We start from the raw sequence: 23623 nt of genomic DNA on the forward strand, positions 1-23623 counted from the left end.
CTGAAACAGGTTATAGAATAAGGCAAATGGATTCATGACTCCAACACATAGTTAGCTATGTGACTTTGGGAACGTTTTCAAAATGTCCATGCCTCTTTGTTCATTTGAGAAATTAATGATAAAACATTATCAACAGAGTTGTAAAAAGCCACAGAGCTTCAGCATGTGAAAGCCCCCTATTGTGAAGTGTTATATAACTCTAACTTTCCATATATTTGCTAATTTAACCAACATGTATTTAGAACATTTAGTAAGCACCTAGTAGAACCAATGCTGTGCTGGCACACAGAATGGACTAAAACAAATATTCTTCCTATTTTGGTAGTGTTCAAAGTTTATCGAAACAAGCACCGCTGTAGTACCAAACTTACTTCTTCTGAGTAACAACTCCTCATTACTTAAGAACGCAAATAATACTTAAAGATCGAATAGATTATTTTTTAAAAATGGTATGTGTCATTTGAGTTTAGGGGTTCAAACTATCCATATTTGACTATTATTGAATGAAAAAGTGTATTTTAGGTGAAAAGTCTATTCAAATCACTTCACTGAAATATAAAGAAAGGAAATTCTTTTTACTCTTCAAGAACTAAATGATAATCCAGCTTTTATTTACTTCTTTTATTGACTCGACCACTCAATCATTTTTATTACTAACATGACACCGACTTGAAAAAAAATTAAAGAGCCACACGTGGTCTTTGATTAACAAGACATAGATGTGAATGCTATTAGTGTTTTAAACAAATAGAGTTCTGGTAAAGCTTTAATGAGGGGATTACCTACAGATGTGTATGGGAATTAAAAGATTCTGAGGTACTTAGAAACTATCAAATAGAAAGAGTCATTTTCAGGGGTGCCTGAGTGGCTCAGTCAGCTTAGATCATGATCTCATGGTTCGTGAGATCAAGCCCCGCGTAGGGCTCTGTGCTGACAGCACGGAGCCTGCTTGGAATTCTCTCTCCTTCTCTCTCTGCCTCTTTCCTGCATGAATGCACATGCTCATGCTCTCTCTATATATCTCACAAAATAAATAAACTTAAAAAGAAAAATAAAATAAAGTCATTTTCAAACCTAGATCCAAAAGTGCAACAGGACTGTGAGGGGAAGGAAGTATGGATGACATGCTTCAGGGAGAGTGGAACACTAACTACCACAGAGGCCCTGAACCAGCATTCTAGCATCATGGATAAAGGAAGACAACTGGGATTCTCCCTGAGCCTCCTATTGTTGTTTCCTATTTGCTGGGCCCAATGCACAGCAAATGAGAGAATCACACCATCTGATCCAGGCCAAAGGTTCAGGCTCCCAGAGCACAAAGTCAGAGACGGAAGGTATACCAATGAGTACGGATGTAAATGAAGAATAAACTGCACACATGTGGTGTCATTACGATTATGCTACGATTTAGGTGTTTGTTTTGTTGTCTGTTAATTAATGGCCTTTAGTTTCACAAACATTTAAATATGAACTCATAAGAACAAACCAATTTAGAATGGGTTAGATAATTTAATGATACCTCCTCTAATATTCTTTGTATTCAAGAGGTTATTTAGGAATGCCAATTTTCCCATGGACTCATGTTTGGTCTATTCAAACTTTAGACCATATATATTTTAGTGTACTTCTTCATAATAAGGACACTTACATAACATTATAGCACCCTAAAATTTATAATACAGAAAGTGACGCCAACAAGATGGCAGGCTGGAGGTCCTAACGCAAAAACAAAAAACAACTAAGAAACAACCACAAATCAAAGAAAGTAGCTATGCAAAACCTCTGGACTACAACAAAGCAGCAGAAACTCCCTGGAGCACAAAAACCAACAACTGCCCCACAGGAAAGCATAGGAAGCAACTTACCTGTGCCATTCCAGTCTCATCCTCTGGAGCCGTTCAGTGCCTGGACGGATTCCCTCCGAGGGTTTCCACTCCACTAGGAAAAAAACAAAAACAAAAACAGGATTTCAGCAATCCTCATCACTTCCATGGACATCTGTATCTTTTGCTACTGAGAATCCCAGTCTTTAGGGTCAGTCTTCACCGAGGCTGATCACAGATGATGTAACTGCCTGGTGTCCCTGAGCAATCCTGGTGGCGAAACTCCCCTCCCCCCCCCCCACCGGCTGTGACTCCCTCTCCTAGATGGGGTATCACAGTTCTTGCCATCCAGTGGTTCTAAGTTGCTGCCGCACTGTGCCCACCCACCAGATGCTAAGTTTGCTTTGCCACCTTTGGTGCCCTGCTGTTAGTGCTCTGCACCCAGCCCTCTCCGGTGGCTAAGGAAAGGCTTTGATCTGCCATCGCTAGGGCTGTGCATCTGCACAGGGCTCTGTCTCCTCAGTTCTGAGTCAGAGCTGTGACCAACTATTCCCAGGGCTATGTTGTCTCTGCTCTGAGCCCTGTCCCTGGGTCCTGAGTCAAAAAGACATGGGATCATAAGTGTTAGTGAGGATGTGCACTATTGCTAGGAATGTAAATTGGTACAATCACTATGATAAACTGTATGAAGCTTCTTCAAAAATTTAAAAATAGAACTACCATGTGATCCAGCAATCTCATTTCTGGGTGTATATCTAAAGGAAATAAAATCGGTATCTGAGAGATACCTGCACTCCTATGTTCACTGCAGCATTATTTAAAATAGCCAAGATATGAAACAACCTAAGCATCTATTAATGGATGAATAGATACAGAAAATGTGATATATGTATACATGCATATATGTGTGTGTGTATAGATATACATATAGTTAGTTCTGGTATTTTTTTCTTGATGCATTTGCTAAAAAATACAAACCATTTTTAATGTATCTTAGAAAAGTAGCAAAAATTAAGAAATTTGAGCACATTGCATTGTATAATATTTAGATAAGGATCTATGACAATTATAAATATTTTCTTCCTTTTCAACATAGTATATCACAAAAATACATTTTTCATTTTTTAAAATTATTTTTAATGTTTATTTATTTTTGAGAGAGACAGAGCGTGAGCAGGGGAGGGACAGAGAGAGGGAGACCTGAAGCAGGCTCCAGGCTCTGAGCTGTCAGCACAGAGCCTGATGCGGGCTTGAACCCACGAACTGTGAGATCACGACCTGAGCCGAAGTCAGACGCTTAACCGACTGAGCCCCAAGTACATTTTTAATTTTTTCCATGTATGTTTACTATAAATTATAACCCTATTAAAGGAAAATGCCTGATCATGAAAAACATTCACACACTTCTGAAATTTTCTGTTCAGTAACTACAAAAGTAAAACCAAGGCACGAGCCCGCATTTTGACAGTTAAGATGATTTTAAATATTAGGAGGAATTCAGTTAGTACCAAATATATAGAGTAAAACCTTGGATTGAGAGTAACTTGTTCTAGGAGTGTTTCACAAAACTAGCGAACATTTCTAATAAATTTTAACTTGAAAAATGAGCGATATCTTTCGATAAGGGGTACGTGACACGAAATGTCACATGATCACAACTGACCCAGTGATTCTCTCTCTCTCTCACTGCAGGGTTGTGGGCGATCGTCTCCCATGCTCAGATGCTCAGTCTCAGGCCGCGGTGTGTGGCAGAAATCAGTGATTTTTCAGAACGTTGGAAGGTGCCCACAACTGGCACTAGTGTATTTTTGTCTCTTCAAAACAACTATGGACGGTCCTTCGCTTTTCCAGACAAGAGTAAGCCTAGGAATGCTTTGCTTCATTCTAGGTCAGGCTGCCTGCAGATACAGACCCTCTCCTCTGCTGCCGTATTGCCAGTTACACTAAATACAGTATCTGACAGAGTTTATTAATACTGTACTATAGTCAACATCCACCAGTGATAGTGAAAGTCATCCTACACAATAATCCTCCTCTCTCTTGTCTCCCTCACACGAGCCATGAAGGTTTTCAAAGGTAAGTGCAGGTTAATTTGTTGACTTTTCTTTATATTTTGTATTTTCTTCATTATTTTGTGTTACAGTATTGTAATCATTTTTATAAGAATATTTTGGATTGTGGAATGAATCATCTGAGTTTCCATTATTTCTTATGGGGAAATTTGCTTTGAGATACAAGTGCTTTGGATTACAAGCATGTTTACAGAACAAATTATGCTTGCTAACGAAGGTTTTACTGTACAATGGAATGACATTCAGGCAAAAAGACATGTAGAAAACTCTGCCATTCATGAAAACATGGAGGAACTTAGAGGGCATCATGCTACCTGACATAATTTGCCAGATAAAGACAAATACCATATGGCATCACTTATTTGTGGAACCTACAAAAAAAATTTTTAAAAATATATCACATAAACAGAGTAAAATTGTGGCTGCTGGGAGTTGGGGGGTAGGGGAAATGTAGAGCTATAGGTCAAAGGGTACAAATTTTTAGTTATAAAGTGAGTAAGTTCTGAGTGACTAATATAGAGCATGGTGACTATGGTTAATAATATGGTATTGCATACTTGAAATTTTGAGAGTAGATCTTAAATAGTCTCACCACACACACACACACACACACACACACACACACACACACACACAATTATGTGAGGTAATAGATTACTTACTGTGATTACTGTGTTAATTACTGTGATTGTGGTAGTGATTGCACATTATATATGTATATTAAATCTTCATACTGCACATTTTAAATATGTATAATTTTATTCTCAATTAGTCTTCAATAAATATGGAGAAGAAATTTTAAAAAATGTTTATAATACAATGTACATCATGTGGAAACTAAATCATAAAGACTAAGTTTTGTTTTCTGCTCTATTAGAAATTGCTTACCACAATGTTTGAAATATTTGTAAATCAGACTAGATTACACTGAGTGAGAATTTATTATTATTATTATTTCTATTATTATTTCAGCTATATTCTAATAAATGTTTTTTTTTTCTCCTCAAGCAATAACAGTGTTAATAGTATGAAGAGGAAGAAACATGGATGGGCATAGATTGTGGAAGTCAAAGTTTATTAAGAAAATCACATTTTACAAAATGAATAAAAAGTTGTCAACTAAATTCTCCTTTTTATGTATTTAGAAGCATTTATATTTCATTGTCATGTATCTTTAAAGGAAGGAAACATGTTTATACTGTAATAATTAACACTTATTTTTTCTGAATTATTATAACTATATTACATATTTAAATATTTACATATAAAATATACCTAAAATGTATTTATTGTTTTGACTCTCTGCCATTTTTTTTACACAACCATAACACCACTTCAAGGTAACATTTTCTGTACTAGTGAAAACAATGCTAGTTGTTACAGCACTATAAGACATCAATCACAGTATCAATAATTAAAAACAAAACAAAGAATGCCCGGCAGAGTAGAGACAGTCACCTATAAACTCCAGGATAATCTGTTTACATCTGTGTTCCATTTTAGCAGATGTTTTGATCCTCAGTGTTTATACTGCATACAAATAAATGTGTTCTGAATCTTTTAATCTTATTGATACATTTTTACAAATGTGTTTCCAAGGAATAAGTATTATTCATGCTTTTTTGAGGAAAAAAAGAGTTTATTTCTTAATTTTTTAAAAATGTTTTTATTTATTTTTGAGACAGAGAGAGACAGAGTATGAGCAGGGGAGGGTCAGAGAGAGGGAGACACAGAATCTGAAGCAGGCTCCAGGCTCTGAGCTGTCAGCACAGAGCCTGATGCGGGGCTCAAACTCACAGAGTATAAGATCATGACCTGAGCTGAAGTCGGAGGCTCAACCGACTGAGCCACCCAGGCGCCCCAAGAGAGTTTATTTCTTATTCACAACACCACTGAGTTGAAAGCTAGTGAGTGGCTGTGCTTAACTGGTCGTTTCAGAGATCAAGGCGCTTCAACATAGGAATTTGAATCTCTGAGTTTTCTCTATGCCACAGGATGATAAGAAAAAGAACATTGCTGTCCGATACATTTACCATTTTGATTAAAACAAAGTTAATTAATAAAAAAATGGTGAATTTTAACTGAGAATTAAATATTTGAATATGCAAGACAAATTAGGGAAATCAGTAATGGAGTCTTACTGAAAGGATAAAAAACTGTGGACTCCATTATGCAGATAAAGGTATTAACCTTAGGAACGATGAGTGCACAGATGTGAATCTGTTTATATTTTGTAGTATTAAAATATCTGTAGCCTCATCTTATGATCTCCATTTTCTCTGACAAGTTGATAGCAAAGACATTTGTTAGAGTTAAGGATATGTATGGGTATCAAAATTTGAAGAAAGGGGAAAAGATCAAAACATTTTGTGGACAGATAGAAGGGAAGTCCCAAGGGCTGGCTTGTGAATGATGATACTGCATTTTAGGAGGCTAATATGACCTCATGTGTGAAATTATCTAGCACTGCTCAGCTGCTGGGGTAAGGGCATCCTATATTATGATGTCTAGGTTATCGAAGGTTGTTGTTTTGCTTGGTAGGCTCAATAAGAATAACAGAGGAACAAGAAAGTTTAGAGTATTTGCAAGAATGTCCTTGAAATCATGGACCATGAAACCCAAGCTGGATAATAATAAAGTGAGAAAAAGAGGTAGATGGGGAGAAATTTATAGAGGTCTCAGTTCCTGACCAAGAGTTTTTGAACAAGCAGATAGACAATAAAGGAGGCTGTGGTCATAGCTGGGAATCACTGTATTATTAGTCATATGGAGAGATAGAATAATTGCATTACAGGTAATGACAAGGTCAAAACTGAAATTGTCAAAGTGGATTGCTGAATGAGAGTCTAAAAGGTCACTGCTCATGAAAAAAATTAAAAATCATCAAACCAAGAATCTGGTTATCTTCTGGATTGTCTGTGTAGACATCTAAACTCAGGGTGGTATGAATAGCATCTAAAGGAGGACAAAATGATTGTCAACCAGGTACCAAAGTGTTCAAGGAAAGATAAAAGGAAACAAAAAAGAGCAATAAACAGAATTTAAAGAGAAATAATAGTCTGAAAGAAGAGAATACCAAATTCCACCTCTGGATTCTTAGTTCAGAGGGAAGCAGATAATAAATGATCATCCAAGAGAGGTTTGAAATAGTCTAATATGTTCCACAGAGAGACAGAATCTGAGTTTAGTTTATGCAGTTATTACAGAAAATTAATAAAGTTGAGAGTACAGAGAATTCTGCAGTTACCATGTTTCACACTGGAGGACTTGGAGGAGAAAGAAGGTGAAGGCTGAGACAGTGACAATAAAGTATACGTCACTGTGGTAGAAAACAAGATGTTACAGAACTCTTGTGGGAATGGGGTGGTATCTTGTATATTGACAGATGGAAGCAAAGATGACACACAACGAACCAGTGGATTTTATCTCAATCGTGTTCTTGATTTGGATGCATATTGTACCTTTCCATAAAACATGTGGTTCAATCTGCTGGGAGATCCTGGCTCAGAAGACGAGAGTATATACCTGCTTGGTTTGGATAGTTAACTCCTCTTCCAGAACATATTATCCCCGCCTCCAGGCTGTTCAGCCTATATGTAATTATGTTTACATATATATTTCTTTATATCCCTAATTTTATAGTAGCATGTACAATTGGAAAAATATAATGTATAATATAAAATGACCTGAAATGGGAGAAATTTTGTCTTGGTTTCAGTTGAGGCCCTAGAGGCCAAGAACAGTAGGACGTTGTAATAAATATGTCAATATCTTAAAGAGGGGATTGAAAACATATGAAGTACATCCTAAGATTTTAAGATTTTAGAACATTGTAATAGATTTTAAACCTGGAAAATTTAGCAATAATCCACTGCAAGTTTTCAGGTGTCTTTGTTTCAACAGAGGCTTCAAAGGACAAGAATAATATAACTTTTCAAAATATCTCCTACGTACCAAAGAAATGAGAGACCACACATCTATAACACATCCAAAAATTTCTAAACTGGATCCAAAGCAATAATTAATCATTCACTTTGAGGTATTCTCGTTCTGCTAAGTCTCCACAGGCTAGAAATGATATTATTATCAGGTCAAAACCCCCATATACTACAGAGGTATTAGACCACATATGCAGGATATACTAAGAGATTTTAAAACTAGATCAGCTAGTAACAATCCAGCACCAACTTCAAAGAGATGGAGTAAATATTTGAAGAAAGTTGTTCATGTGCTACATGTTTCCACTACCTCAGATCTCCTGAGGGCAGGTGAAACCACTCTTCAAAGATGGGACACTTGGGGTTTGGCCTTAAAGTGGCAGGCCACAGACAGTAAGCGCTGTCCTAGAGCAGGCTTCAGTTATATCTGGGTTAGGGCAAAGATGCTAACTACAAAATGTATCTACAAAAGAGAGCCCACCAAGGGGTGTATTTCAAAACACCTCTCTCCAGGAGAATTGGCTGCAGGAGTGAAAAGCCTCATCCAAGAGAATAGCTGTGAATGGACAGTCAGAATACCAGGGGCATAAGAGGATTCATAAGCGTGAGCAATGACCCTAAGAGGGGAATAGTGAACATACATGCACACAGAGTACACTTTAAAAAAAAAAAACATTAAATGGGGCCTATACCTTGGGTGGGTAAATGGTGTCTATACGAGGCTCTATGTTTAAATTGGGGAAAGGAAGTACAGAAAGCATTGCACGTCACCTCCTTTTTCTGAATATTACTACACTTTAATTTAAAAGTTCAATGTTTAATGATCCTCCAAAATGTCTGACAAAAAAGCAATACCCTTTCAAGTTAAAAAAAAAATTGGGAGAATTCTCTAAACAAATAAAGTTGTTCAAAACTTAAGTGCCATTTGGAGATGTTCCAGTTTTATGTAGATTCCACATTTGATTCATCGTCTCTCCTAGTAAGTAATCTTCAGGGTGTTTCATTTTATTCTTGATCATACATTGCGTTTTTTAATTAAATTTAATTGCTCAAGTTAGATTTCTAGACATGGAATTTGTAGAATGGTTTAAACTAACTCCTGTTTGTGAGTGGATTTCCAGAAATACTAATTTCCATTTCTAGCAACCCATCAATGCTGATTTCAGCCAGCTAGCATGGTGTGTTACCACATTTTAGAAATTTACCAGTTTGAAAGGTATAATGTTATTCTTCCATCTTTTCTCTTTAATTTTTTATGATTAGTAAACCTGAATATATCATAACATTTTCAGACACTGATAACTCATTTCAATGTTAAAATTTTTTACACGTTATGTAAAATGTTTAAATTTTTATACCCAATATATTGTTTCCTTTAATATTAGAAACACATTACATTACATATTTAGGGATCTGTGTAACATTTTATCATCCTAAAAATTAAATATTGGAATGAAACAGACATTTATTAAAAAGTTAAATACTTAGAAAAATGGAAGTAGCAGCGGGTCTACAAATTAAATTTATATCTCCTAGTTCCAAATAGAGAAAAACGCACATTAAAATGAGTAAACAATTTGGAGTAATAAAATTACAAAGGATTTGAAAGTTCACTGGCTGTAAAGTGAGATACTTAGGTAGTACTGTCTTATGATTTAAGAAGGAAGGCTTTGATTTTTGGACCAGGGCTTTAGCGATCCCAGCCATGACTCACCTGTCCAAGTAGCCATTGTATTGAGGGGATACACTCACACAGAGCTTAGCCCCATCTTTCAAACCATGATCTGGGACCTTGGAATCCCCCACTCAGTCCCCCAAGCCTGTTCCTGACCCTGTCTTCTCTGAGAACCTCATTTGTGTTCATGCTCCTGGGCCTAAGAAATGACCAAAGAGGGTAGAGTAGGAAGATGTAAGGCTTTTCAGATGAAGCCTGGTTATACGGATGTTTATTGCCAGAATACATACATGTTCAGGTGGCTAGAGGGTAGGAACCAGGTGTGAGAAGTAAAGAATGGGCCATGTTGTGAACTGGAAAGCTTCCTTTGTACTTTTGTCAGGACAAAAGTAGGCCTGCACGTAAATTCTAGATTATCAATGTCATTAGCTCGATTCTGAATAGAAAAGTCTCTTATACCTTGTTTCCCCACTTGACGAATGAAGGGGTTTAACTTGTGTTACTATCCTTCAATTGGCTTTGTCCTTTTTTAGTGAATTAAGATTATTTAAAAAACATAGAGAAAATAAAATTTTAATACAATGTGTACATAATAATTGATTTTTCTACCTTAAAGGAACTTTTATACTTTTTAATAAAGCATTGGGAAGACTTTTATACCAATTAATTTTCCTGTTATACAAAAAGATTTTTTATAAACCTACAGAATGAAACATTGTGTATATGTGTATCAGCAAGGAAAGCCATTAAATTTCAGCTTTGTAGTTTTATATGTACACTCTAAAAATGGCATTTCTTGCAACAGGAATTATTTCTGGTTTATACAGTTTCCTTGTATCAGCCCCTACCATACTTTTTGTCCACTTTCTACCATTTTCCCCTTTCACTCATCCCTTTTTATGGAATGGTTCCCATTATCTGCTTATCAAACCCTCATCCTTATTTTCCATGAATGTGGAGGATGAGTTTCACTTTTGCTTAAGATAATTCAGCTAACATTGCTAAGGGGTGATATATTATTTTGCTTTTTTGTTGAATTAAAGACATTCTTTTGTACTTTTGCACTGAGACTTTGGAAGTATTTGTGTAACAGAAAAAGTTCAATGTTAATGAATCAACAATATATATTACATAAGGTGTCTTTAAATAAAAACAAATGTAAATACACTGCTGATATAGCATATCAATCCATAATTTAAAGTAAGATTTTTATTCTTAACCCTGCTCTTCTTACTATACATTACTTTAGGGCATGGCCCTAGCTCCAGCAGCTCGTAAAGTCATCACTCAATATACCCCACATCATTCTAGATCTGTTTTTTAAATTGTGAATTCCATGTGTCTAGCATGTTTTTAATGTATTCAACTTCTCTCTAACTGCCTGAATCAGTATATAATGCCTTTTTTCTTCAACTATTTTATGTACATTAGTCATGTCTATATAATTATATTGTAAAAACTGTATGTGAGAATACATCTTACACTTTCCTGTATTCCACGGTAGTGGTAATGAATTTGTAGATGCTGAATAAACACCAGTTACTGTTTCAATTACTAAAGAAAATTAATAATCTATATATGCTCTTTAGATATCCAGATCATACAGAACCCTTTCAAATTGCCACACAATATGCCATATATATGTACATATACATACATACATATAAAATATTTGAATGTCTGTATGTTTATATACAGTGATTAAGAGAGTTGCAAAACCTCCAGATATATCACATTTTCGTAACTGATAATTATTTAATGAAGTTCATATCATGCCATTTGTTAGTTTAAATGCATTCACATATGCACAAATATGTGTAGTATTCTTACTTTTTTGTAATTATAAGTATATATGTCATGAATTTTGGTAAAAATACTTTCCAAGTCCCTATTAATATCGGAGTCTATAAACCGTCTAACATATAACTTCTCACATCAAAATCAACTGGTTATGATGATGTAAAGTATGTACAGTTCAGATCTATTTAGTGACTAAAATAATTAACATACAAATCTGTTTCTTCATCCTTTTTCCTATATTGTTTTTGTTCTCTTTTTGTCAGGTCACAGCATGGTGCTTCTTATCTTTGTATTCAAGTGGCAGATTCCTGCTAAGAAAGAGTGTCACTGCCTACGCATAGGCTTGATAGAAAGTTATGATTTTGTAGTGTATAAAAGCATGAAAGCATTTTTCATCAGTTTAGATTTTACTTCTCTCATCTGATTTCATTTCAGAACAAATAGGTAGTAAAGTGGGAAAAGCAGTGACTCAAATAAACCTAACTCACAATTATTCTGTACATTTTTTTCATAGTGGAATCCAGGCCTTAATTATATTTATCACATGCACCCAGCTATATAATTTTGTCTTTCATAGTCACTCTGCATCTTTAATCAAGAATTTCAACTACAGTACTTTTTTATAATAAAATCACTTGTTCCTTGGCATGCTTGTTCAGGAGCCTAAGAGATCTTTTTTTTTTCCTTCATCATTGTCTAGCAAGTTGCATTATCTGCTCCTAAGAAATGCTTGGCATATGTAAGAAACATATGGCAGAGTTTTATAATTATGTCAAGTATGAGCAATGCAAATTTTCTTAGAAGGACAGTTATGTCTTGGGCTAGCTAAGATATTACACGCAGATTCTTATGTAATGTTTTCTGATCAGGAAATAGTAACACTATTTATAAGTGCCAGCAGCATTTGTTATATTGAATTAGTTATTCACTTTTATCTTTCCTAAAAAAATAAACACATGATAGATATAAGTATTTTCCTGTAATAAATGCTGATTTTATAGCTTTAAAGAGTTTAATTTAATTTTAAATTTTATACCAGTTGGGTTGAAAATCAGATATTCTCTATCTTGATTAAAACTTTTATTTTCACAGTATAACTAAGACTATAATAATATTCCCCATCAAAAGAACTGTGTTCTAGTACATGTATATATGTCTACATTGGTAAACGAATGGTTCTCTTTAATAAACAGACCTATATAATGAAATTTCATTTCTCTTCTAAATAAGTTAGTGGTTATTTCACATTACAGAAATGGAAATTATAGATACAGGAGGGAAAGAATGAAATCATGGCCATGAGGCAGTACTACATGTCTTCCTTCTTTAAGAAGCTTATGCATTTTTTGATGTTATAAAAAATATAAATAATATAAAAATAATTGAAAGAAGTGGTTGGTAATATAAAATTACTCTTCAAGGTCAATTTTTATGTTATTTATTTTTTTAAGGTCAGTTTTTATTTAACCAAGTTACTTTTTTTTCCCTTGCTGTTGCCTAATTCAGGAATGATAAGGCAGTGGATAGAATTTTATATGTATATGTGTATGTATACATATACATGTATAGGTATATATATTAAGCATGAAGTATCTTTCATCAGTGCAAGTGTTGCTTGACTGACTTGCACAGCTTGTGATTAGGAAATAAGGAAGAGCTCCATGAGGTTTTCTTTGTTTTGGGTCTAATGAAGAAAATAAAGACAATTGCTTCTATACTGTGATCAACAGTAATTAGTTAAATTTGGAAAAAGAGAATGTATCAGGCAAGATAGCTATGGGCTCTTCCTCTGCCATATACAACAGTGTCTGCTTCTTCACTGGCCCACATCCAGGTGGAGAATGCCTATCTCATGCTACCCAAGTAGAGTCAGTCATTCTTCTGGATTCTCCTCACTTCTAACTGTCAAGAGAACATCTTCCTTTGTACATTTGTTTACCTCCTCATGTTTCAAACTTGCCCTTCGTACTGTGCTTATCCATCTCCAAAACTAAAATCAATAATCAAGTCAACAAGTGTCCAAACTTTCATTTAGCTCTTCTTTCAATCTCCATCTTTTCTTGTATACTGATTTACATGTCCTTCAGACTCAACAAAACTATACTTACCAAAATTTTAAAAAAGAAAGCTTTCTGGGGGCACCTGGGTGCTCAGTCAGTTGAGCATCAGCTCAGGTCATGATCTTGTGGTTCTTGAATTCGAGCCCCGCATATGTCTGTGTGATGACAGCTCAGAGCCTGGAGCATGTTTTGGATTCTGTGTCTCCCTCTCTCTCTGTCCTCCCCCAACTCACACTCTCTCTCTCTCAATCTAAAAATAAATAAACATTAAAAAATAAAAAAGGAAGTTCTCCTCTTATATTTTATATACTGATTAATTATAGCATCATTTGTCAAGCCAGAGAACTAAGGGTTTTCCTACTTATTCTTATGAATCATTTCCACAGCCAATCAGGGTTATTGCTTATAATGTAATATAAACTCAAATATCTGGAATGTTTTTTGTTTTCAACCCCTAAAGTTTTCTGTCTTTGAATTACTTACTTTCCTGTATGAGATTTGAAAGTATAGAGAAAGATTGAAATATAACCTCTGAGAATATAAAAGATAATTAATAAGGGAGAAAACAGGAGGATTTGAATTTTACTAAAGCTGAAAGTCAGAAATATGTAGCAGTACAACTTTTCCCCCAGAATATCTTAGTATGTCCATCACCAGAAAAATTTTGTCAACTGAGACAACATACAGTTATACTATACATCATGTGGCATATGTACTCTTAAAAATCAGTATGTTATACAAAATCACACAATAAAAACACAGGAACTATGGGTAAAATGAAGAGTAAAATACTCTAAAACTGTGCCAGTAAGGCATGAAGAAGAAGGAAAAGGAGGAGGAGGAAGAGGAAGGGAAAACACTAATACAGGTATATATATATATATATATATATATATATATATATATATATATATATCATATGGTAAAAAAAAATACATAAACACTACAATAAATATGCCCCTTTAGCTTGGAAAATATCTGAAGTTTATTTGTAGAAGTGGACATTGAAATGGCTGCACATTATGAATTATTGTGAAATGGTGGATGGAGCATTATACAAAATGGAAAGTTATAAGCCAGAGCTAGAAAGGTGTGTCTCAGAGCACTCATGTTGAATCCAGGTGGTAGGCAGATGTTTGTGGTATGTGTGTAGCTATGTTTTATATTTTCCCACATGGCTTGTTCTGACTGGGTGGAGTTTTTTCCTTTTTACTCAGTGGTTTTTTTTTTTTTTTTTTTTTTTTTTCCTACTCAAAACTGTAGAGTTATTTTGGACAAAGAGGAGAAGAAGTCAAAATTGATAACATCTTTAAGATCCTCAGAAGCTTAAAGAAATTAGTAAAGATAAATATTGGTGAAGCAAGATATGAGCCTCAGAAGATGGTAGATTTTTTTTCAATAGAAATAAAATCAAAGAAGATAATAGTGCCATCTCCCATGCTGTATATGGGTTATTTTACAATTTGCATTTGAGCAAGCTGTAATGGGAACTTAGGAGAAAGCCACATTAACTTGAGGCAAGAAGATGTAAACATTTGATTAAAAATGAAAAAATCAGGACTATGGTTTCTGGTTTTGTATGTAAGGAGCTGGAAGGTTTTCACTCTGCCATAACAGAAAGTAGACAGACTGAATAGACTGAAAACTCAGCAACTCTTATGGGATCTATATGATAGAAGAGAATATAGGGAAAATCAGTACCCTCAAGAATGGAGACAAACAAGGCAACTACAGGGAGATGCTGTTTACCAGAGCAGGGACTCATGAGCAGAAACTGATGTGGGAAGCAGTGCTGGGATAGGAAAGCCTCAGCTGTAATTGGTGGATTGGTAGAGGTTTAGTATAGCCAACTCTGAGAGCTAAAAACACTAGGGGGATCCAGTCTTGGGGAAGAACCACAATATTGCGTGCTTTATCTCCAGAAGCTCGACATGGTTCTCACAGCAAGTATCAGAGAAAAATCCCCTCAGACTTCTAGCAGAGGATGACAGAAAAGGAGCCATATTGAGTATGCCAAAGCATTCTGTTCTTAACAAGGCCTGCCTCTTGGGTAGTTAACCACAGACTAACATTCTGGGGTATTATCAGATCCTAAGTGATCTCAAGAAGGGAAATACCCAACTCCAGCCCACTCTAGCAATCCACTTCCCACATAAGTGGGGAGAAAAAAAAAAAACTAGGCAACTTTTGTGAAGATAATAGTCCAGAGATATAGGCTTACTAAAAGACACGGATCTAATCATAGGACTGAAGAATGCTTTCTCTATCTGCACACCTAAACACCATATTACTAAAAGCCTATTTTTACCAGTTCCTTTTACCTGGTATATCATGTCCTACTATCAAGAAAAAAATTATAAGACATACTAAAAGACCAAAAAACACAGTTAAAACAACTGTAATTACTATGTTAAAGGCTTTAAAGGAGAAAGCAGACGACATGAAAAAACAGATGGGAAAATGTAAGCAGAGAGATAAAAATCCTAAGAGGGAAACAAAAAGGAATACTAGAAATAAAAACCACTATAATAGAAATAAAAAATTCCTTGGTGAATTTATTCACCAGGACGTGCTGAGGAAAGAATCTCTGAACTAAAGATAATATCAATAAAATATCTGAAAACAGAAAAACAAATATAACAAAGACAAAAAAAAAAAAGGTAGAACAGAATATCCAAGAACTGTGGGACAATGATAAAAGGCATAACATACCTGTAAAGAAAATATAAGAAGGGGAAGAAAGAAAAAGGAACAAAGAAATGTTTGAAACAATGATGACTGAGAGTTCCCCCAAATCAACGTCAGACATCAAACCACCAATCCAGGAACCTCAGAGAACACCAAGTGAAATACATGACAAAAAACAAACAAGCAAAAAACCTTATATCTAGATATAATATCTTCAAATTACAAAAATCAAAGGTAAGAAAAAAATGAAAAAAAAAAAAGCCAAAGCAGAGAAAAATACCTTAATTATAGAGGAACAAAGATAAGAATTACACCCAACTTCTTAGAAACCATGCATGCAAAGAGAGTGGAAAAGAATATTTAAAGGATTGAGAGAGAAAACACCTCCAACCTAGAATTCTGTATCTCATGAAATTATCCTTCAAAAGTAAAAAAGAAATAAAGACTGTATTAGAAAAAAATTGAGAAAATGTGTTACCAGTAAACCTGCCTCACAAGAAATGCTAGAAATTCTTTAGAGAGAAGGAAAATGATATAGGTCAGCATCTTGCATCTATATAAAGAAAGGAAGAGCATGAAAGAAGGAATAAATGAAAGAAAAATAAAAGCTTTTTTTCCTTTTCCTTAATTGGTCTGATAGGTAAAATTTCAAAATAATAAATGCAACAATGTATTTGACTACACACACACACACTACAATATATGTGTACAAAATATATACAGTATTATATGTGCTTATATATAAATTAAATGAATGACAATAATGACTTAAAGAGACTTAGGAAAGTAGGATTATTCTGTTATTGTGAGATATTCACATTATTCATCTTAAGTGGTAAAGTGCTATCTGAAAGGGGATTTGGATTAGTTGCAAGCATATTTTACAGTCTAGGGAAACCACTAAAAAGGATAAAAAGTATAAATGATATGCTAAGAATGGTATCATATAAAATGTTCAGTTAAAACCACAAAAGGTAGAAGACTAAATAGGAGCAAAGAATAAGCACAGCAAAGAGAAAACAGCAAAAAGCATGGTAGATATTAATTTACACTATATCAATAACCACTTTGAAGACTATGGTGTAAATGTACCAATTAAAAGACAGATTGTCAGAATGGATCAAAACACAAGACCCAACTATAGGTGTCTACAAGAAAACCACTATAAACATAAATACACATATAGATTTAAAATAAATTAATGGAAAAAATATGCCATACTAATACTAATCATAAGAAAGCCAGAGGAGCTATATTAATTTCAGACAGAGTAGATAGCACTGTAAAGAAAGTTATAAAAGATGAAGAAGGGAATTACATAATGATAAAGGGTCAAGTTCTCCAAGAAGACAGAGTAACTCTTAATGCATATATGCCTAATGACAGAAAGTGAAACTATATGAAGCAAAAACAGATAGAACTCCTAGGAGAAATAGATGCATCCACTATCATAGTTGGAGATTTCAACACCCTTCTCTCAGAAATGGACAGATCCAGCATGCAGAAAATTAGTAAGGACATAGTTAAACTCAACACTACCACTGATTAATAGGATATAACTGACATCAATAGACTACTTCATTCAACAAAAGCAGATCGCACATATTTCTCAAGCTGATAAGGAACATTCCACCAAAAGAGACCACTTTCTGGGCCATAAAACTCGCCTTAACAAATTTGAAAGAATACAAATTATAGAATGTCTGCTCTCAGACCACAGCGGAATTAAACTAAAAATCAATAATGGAAAAACTGAAAATCTCAAAATAAATGCAGGTTAGACAACACACTTCTAACATTTAAGTCAAAGAAGAAATCACAAGACAAATTAAAAACATTTTGAATTAAATGAAAATGAAAACATGAAAATTTGTCAAATATAGTACAGACAGTACTTACAGGGAAATTTATGGCACTGAATGCAAACAGCAGAAATCAATAATCTTTGTTTCCTCCTTAGGAAAGTAGAAAAAGGAAAGCAAATTAAACCCAGAGTAAGCAGAACTGAAGAAATAATAAAAATTAAAGCAGAAATCAATGAATTTGAAACAGGAAATCAATAGAGAAAAAATTAATGAAACCAAAAGCTGGTTCATGAAAAAGATCAGCAAAATTGATAAGCTTCTCTCAGGACAACTGGGAATAAAAGAAAGAAGATACAAATTACTGATTTCAGAAGTGAAAGAGGGGGCATGACTGAAAATTCTATAGACATTAAAATAAAAAAATACTATGAAAAACCATATGCACACAAATTTGATAACCTGGGTGAAATGGATAAATTCCTTGAAAAACAATTAGCCAAAACTCACACAAGAATAAATCAACAATCTGATAGGTTTATATCTGTTAAGTTGAATCAATTACTCATAATCTTCCAAAAAAGAAAGCACCAGGCCCAGCTGGGTTCACCAGCGAATTTAACCAAAGACTTAGGAAATAAACTGTACCAATCTGCACAATTATCATTGATAATTATACAATAATACTAGGGGACTTTAGTATCCCACGTATAGCAATGGATAAGTCATTTAAGCAGAAAATCAACAAGGAAACAATGGCTTTGAATGACACACTTGATTAGATGGACTTAAGAGATATATTCAGAACATTTCATCATAAAGCAGCAGGATACACATCCTTTTCGAATGCACATGGAATGTTCTCCAGAATAGATCACATAGTGGGTCACGAATCAGGTCTCAATGAGTAGAAAAAGATTGAGATCATTCCATGCATATTTTCAGAACATAACGGTATGAAACCCCAAGAAAATATTAGGAAAGACCACACATACATGGAGGTTAAAGAACATCCTACTCAAGAATGAATGGGTTACTCAGAATATTAAAGAAGAAATTAAGAGGTACGTGAAAGTAAATATAAGTGAAAACATGACAGTCCAAAACCTACGGGAGGCAGCAAAAGCAGTCCTAAGAGGGGAATTATATTAAAATATAGGTCCACCTCAAGAAACAAGAAAAGTCTCAAATACACAATCTGACCTTATACCTAATGGAGGTAGAAAAGGAACAGCAAATAAAGCTTAAATCCAGCAGAAGAGGGTAAATAATAAAGATTAGACAGAAATAAATGATATAGAAACAAACTAATAAAAACAAAAACAGTAAAACAGATCAATTCTTTGAAAGAATTAAGAAAATGGATACACTCCTAGCTGGCCTTATTAAAAAGAGAGAGAGAGAGGGAGAGAAAGGGCCCAAATAGAATCATGAATGAAAGAGGAGAGATCACAACCAAGACCACAGATACACAAATAATTATAAGAAAATATTATAAAAAAATATATGTCAACAAACTGGGCAATCTGAAGAAATTGACAAATTCCTAAAAATATACAAACTACCAAAACTGAAACAAAAAAAAAGATAAGAAATTTTGACTAGATCCATAACCAGCAAAAAGATTGAATCAAAATTAAAAAATCTCCCAACAAACAAAAATCCAGGACCAGATGGTTTCCCAGGGGAATTCTCCCAGACATGTAAAGAAATGTTAATACCTATTCTTCTCAAACTGTTCCAAAATATGGAAATGGAAGGAAAACTTCCAAACTCCTACAATCAGGAAATCCTGATTTCCTTCATTCTAAAACCAAAGACATCACTGAAAAGGAGAATTACAGGCCAACATCCCTGATGAACATGGATGCAAAACTTCTCAACAAGATACTAACAAATAGAATCCAACAGTACATTTAAAGAATTATTCACCATGATCAAGTGGGATACATTACAGGGCTGCAGAGATGGTTCAATATTCACAAATCAATTAATGTGATACACCACATTAACAAAAGAAAGGATAAGAACCATATGATCCTGTTAATAGATGCAGAAAAAGCATCTGGCAGAATACAACATCTTTTCTTGATAAAAAACCTCAACAAGGTAGGGACAAAAGGAACATACCTCAAAATCATAAAGGCCATATATGAAAGACCCATAGCTAATATCATCCTCAATGGGGAAAAACTGAGCGCTTTTCCTCCATCATCAGGAAGAAACAGGGATGTACACTTCACCATTACTATTTAACAAGGTATTGGAAGTCTTAGCCTCAGTCATCAAACAACAAAAAGAAATAAATGACATCCAAATCAGAAATGAAGAAGTCAAACTTTCACTATTTGCTGAGGAGATGATATTCTGTGTAGAAAACCCAAAAGACTCCACCAGAAAGTAGCTAGAACTAATCACATGAATTCATGAAAGTATCAGGATATATAATCAATGTACAGAAATTTGTTGCATTTCCATACACCAATAATGAAACAGCAGTAAAAGATATCAAGGAATCAATCTCACCTACAATTGCACCAAAACCTATGAAATACCTAGGGATAAGCCTAACCAAAGAGGTAAAAGATATGTACTCAGAAAACTATAGAAAACTTATGAAGGAAATCGAAGAGTACACAAAGAAATGGAAAGACATTCCATGTTCATAGACTGGAAGAACAAACATTGTTAAAATGTCTCTACTACCCAAAGCAATCTGCACATTTAATGCAATCCTTATAAAAACACCACCAGCATTTTGGGGGCGCCTGGGTGGCTCAGCCAATTAAACATCCGACTTTGGCTGGTCATGAATTTGTGGTCCATGGATTCGAGCCCCATGTCGAGCTCAGTGCTGACAACTCAGAGCCTGGAGCCTGCTTCGGATTCTGTGTCTCCCTCTTTCTATGCCCCTCCCCTGGTCATGCTCTGTCTCTGTCTCTCAAAAATAAATAAATGTTAAAATAAATTAAAATGAAAACACCACCAGCATTTTTCACAGAGCTAGAGCAAATAATCCTAAAATCTGTATGGAACAAAAAGGAACCCTGAATAGCCAAAGCAATCCTGACAAAGAGAAGCAAAGCTGGAGGAATCGCGATTCCAGATTTCAAACTGTTCTACAAAGCTGTTGTCATCAAGACAGTTTGGTACTAGCACAGAACATACTGATCAGTGGAACAGAACAGAAAACCCAGAAATGGACCTACAACTATCAATGATATGGTCACCTAATCTTTGACAAAATAAGAAAGAATATCCAATGGAAAAAAAGACAGTCTTGATTCAACAAATGGTGTTGGAAAAATTGGACAGTCACATGCAGAAGAATGAAAATGGACCACTTTCTTACACCATACATAAAAATAAATTCAAAATGGATGAAAGACCTAAATGTGAGACAGAAAACCATCAAAATCCTAGAGGAGAACACAGGTAGCAACCTCTTTGACCTCACCCTTAGCAAGTTCTTACCAGACACTTCTCTGGAGGCAAGGGAAACAAAAGCAAAAAAAAAACAATTGGGACCTCATCAAGGTAAAAAGCTTCTGCAAAGCAAAGGAAATAATCAACAAAACCAAAAGGCAGCCTACAGAATAGAAGAAGATATTTGCAAATGACATATCTGATAAAAGGTTACTTTCCAAAGTCTATAAAGAACTTATCACACTCAACATAAAAAAAAATCCAAACAAACATATAATCCAATTAAGAAATTGGCAGACGACATGAATAGACACTTTCCCTAAGAAGACACCAGATGGCTAACAGACACATGAAAAGATGCTCAACATCACTTATCATCAGGGAAATACAAATCAAAACCATGATGAGATACCACCTCACACCTGTCAGAATAGCTAAAGTAAAAAACAGGTGTTAGCCAGGATGTGGAGAAAAGGGAACGTCCACGCACTGTTGGTGGGAATGAAAACTGGTGCTGTCACTCTGGAAAACAGTATAGAGTTTCCTTAAAAATAGAACTACCCTATGATCCAGAGATTGCACTAGTAGGTATTTACCCAAAGGATACAAAAATACGTATTTGAAGGGGTACATGCGCTCCAATGTTGAAAGCATTGCTATTATCAGCAATAGACAAACTATGGAAAGAACCCAAATATGCACTGACTGATGAATGGATAAAGGAGATGTGTGGTATGTGTGTGTGTAACTGTGTGTGTGTGTGTGTGTGTGTGTGTGTGTGTGTGTGTTACATGTATACACTGTAAAACCTTGGATTGCATGTAACTTGTTCTGTGAGTGTTCTGCAAGAGGAGCAAACATTTCTATTAACTTTTTTTATTTATAACTAACTAAAAACATTTTTTATTTGTAACTAAAAACACTTTCACTTGATAAATGAATGATGTCTTGCAATACAAGTAGTATGTGATGCTGAACATCACATGATCACAAATGAGCCAAAGGTTCTTGAAATTCACTTTGATAAACAAGTGCTTTGGATTACAAGTGTGTTTCCAGAACACGATTCTAGCAAACCAAGACTTTGCTATGCATGTATATATATATAATGGAATTATTACTCAGCCATCTAAAAGAATGAAATCTTGCCATTTGCAAAGACGTGGATGGAGGTAGAGTATATTATGCTAAATGAAATAAGTCCATCAGAAAAAGACAAATACCATATGATTCACTCATAGGTGGAATTTAAGAAACAGAACCAATAAACATATGGGAGTGGGAAAAAAAGAAAAGAAGAGAAGGAAACAAACCATAAAAAACTCTTAAAGATAGAGAATAAACAAGGTTTATGGAAGGAGGTAGGGGGGCAAAGGGCTAGATGGGTGATGGGCATTAGGATGGCTCATTAGTGATGAGCACTTGGTGTTGCATCGAAGTGATGAATCACTGAATTCTACTCCTGAAACCAATATTCCACTGTATATTAACTAAATAGAATTTAAATAAAATTTTGAAACAAAAAAATTAAAAATTAAAGACAAAATAAATATTGGCCAAATCCTTAACAGGCATCTCACCAAAAAAGATATAAACATGTTAAATAAGCATATTACAAGATGCTCCATAATAGGGCAATGAAAATTCAAACAATAATGACATAAAATATTTCCCTATTAGAATAATCAAATTGTGGACCACTCACAACATCTGGTGAAGATGTAAAACAGCAAGAACTCTCATTCATTGCTGGGAGGAAATGCAAAATGTTACGGGCACTTTGGAAGACAGTTTGGTGGTTTCTAACAGAACTAAATATCCTCTTAGTATATGATCAAGCAATTGTGCTTCTTGGTATTTACCCAAAGGAGATGAAAACTATGCTCACACAAAAACCTGAACACAGATGTTTAGCAGCTTTATTCATAATTGCCAACACTTGGGAGCAATCAAGATATCCTTCAGTAGGCAAATGGATAAAGAAACTAGTACATGCAGACAATGGAATAGTATTCAGTGTTAAAAAAGAATCAAGCTATCAAGCCATGAAAAGACATGGAGGAAACTTCAATTGCATATTATTAAGTAACAGAGGCCCATCTGAAAAGCCACATGCTGTATGATTCCAGCTACATGATATTTACTGAAAGGCAATACTATGGAGAGAATAAAAAGATCAGTGGTTGCCAGGGGTGAGGGAGAGATGAATGTGTAGAGCACAGAGAATCTTTAGGGCAGTGAAAATACGCTCTGTAATATTATAATGATAGATATATGTCATTATACTTTTGTCCAAACTCATAAAATGTACAACACCAAGAGTAAATCCTAAGGTAACT

The sequence above is a fragment of the Panthera onca genome, chromosome C2 (assembly GCF_046562875.1).
Source record: "Panthera onca isolate mPanOnc1 chromosome C2, mPanOnc1 haplotype 2, whole genome shotgun sequence".
NCBI lineage: Eukaryota > Metazoa > Chordata > Mammalia > Carnivora > Felidae > Panthera > Panthera onca.